Source organism: Echinops telfairi, unplaced genomic scaffold, assembly GCF_000313985.2.
Source record: "Echinops telfairi isolate 266 unplaced genomic scaffold, ASM31398v2 ScPeMD7_7468;HRSCAF=8506_0, whole genome shotgun sequence".
Taxonomy (NCBI): Eukaryota; Metazoa; Chordata; class Mammalia; order Afrosoricida; family Tenrecidae; genus Echinops; species Echinops telfairi.
In genome coordinates, this window is record NW_022111369.1 from 64,835,229 (window position 1) to 64,836,957 (window position 1,729).

Consider the following 1,729-nt stretch of genomic DNA (forward strand, 5'->3'; position numbering starts at 1 on the left):
AAAAAAAAAGAGGAGCTGATACTAAGAGCACAGGTAGAAAGAAAACGTTTTGAAAAGAATGATGGCAACAAATATACAAATATGCTTGACACAATGGATGGATGAATGGTCTGTGATAAGAGCTGTATGAACCCCAATAAAATGAAAAAGAAAAGAAAATACCATGGACTGTGAGAAGAAAGAACCAATTTGTCTTGGAGGAAATAAAGCCAGAATGCCCCTTAGAAGCAAGGATGGCAAGCCTTTGTCTCACATACTTTGGACATGTTCTCAGGAGAGGGCAGTCCTTGGAGGAGAAGGCCATCATGCTGTAGGGCAGTGGACATGAGGAAGACCCTTGGCAAGACTGATGGACATGATGACTGCAGCCATGGGCTCAAGCAGGACAACTGGGAGGGTGGCACAGGAGCCGGAGGTTTCGTTCTGTTGTACATTGGGTCCCCATGAGTTGGACCGCCTGGGGAGCACCTAACACCAAGAATTATTCAGTATACTTGAGTTGTATAGCTGTCTAACAATCATCACGAACAATTTTAGAACATTTTCTTCACATCAGTAAGAGACTGTGAGCCCTAACCCAAGGACGGTCCATTGTTAGATGTGGCCCTGCTGGATACTTACCATCATGAAGAGCCACTGAGATACTAGTGCCGTCGCAAAGTGTGGTGGAGAAATCTGATGGTGCCCGGCTATCACCAAGAAGCGTGTCTGGGGCATGCATGAAAAGCTTTTCTTAAAATAAGCAGCCACGCAAGTGAGGTGCCAGCTAAGTCCATACCAGCCTGTGTGATCCAAGGATTGTAAATAGTAAAATGCAAATCCACAGGAGGGACAGGTATCAGAACTTAAGTTCTGAGTACCCGATTTATAGATGCCCAAAATCCACATGCAGAGTCCCCGTGTGGATTAAGCCTCTGGTGAATCCCCTCTGACTGTTGACCAGGCCTGTGAATAGCCTGGGCCTCAGACCGAGCGCATCAGAACGTAGATGAATGGAGATGTGTTGTTGCTACGTGCCACTGAGTGGGTTCTGACCCACAGTGACCCTCTGCACCACAGACCAAAACAGTGTACCATGGACACACCTGTTCCTATGATGCCTGAGACCACTGTGATAGCCACTGTATCAATCCATTTCCTTGAGGAAATGTCCCTTACCCTCCATTTTACTAAGCATGATGTCCCTCTCCGGGGACTGGTCTCTCCTGACAACGTGTCCACAGTCTGTCAGAGGAAGTTTCGGCTGTCCTAGCCTCTAGGGAGCACTTTGGCCGTCCTTCTTCCAAGACAGCTGGGTTTGTCCTCTTGGCAGTCCGTAGTGTTCTTAATGTTCTTCACCAGTTCCACAATTCACATGCAGATAGAGTTAAATGAAAATTTAACACCTTATCATTTGTTTTCCCTTATGACCCATTTTAAATTTGTTCTAGTTTTTATTATTTTCTGCTTTTTTTGGGGGGGGGATTGAGTTTTTTCTGTATTTTTTTAGTATATTTTCCTTTATATGGAATCCAGGATAGGTAAATCTACAGAGACAGCAGCTAGATTAATAATTTCTTAGGGTTATGGCAGGGCAGGTTGGGGGGAAATGGGGAGCTAGTCATAATGGGTACACGATGAAGAAAGTGATCTAAAATTGATTGTGATGGTGACTGCACAACTATTTTTAATATATTCAAACCATTGAATTATATGCTATGTGAATTATATGTCAATAAAACGGTTTAAA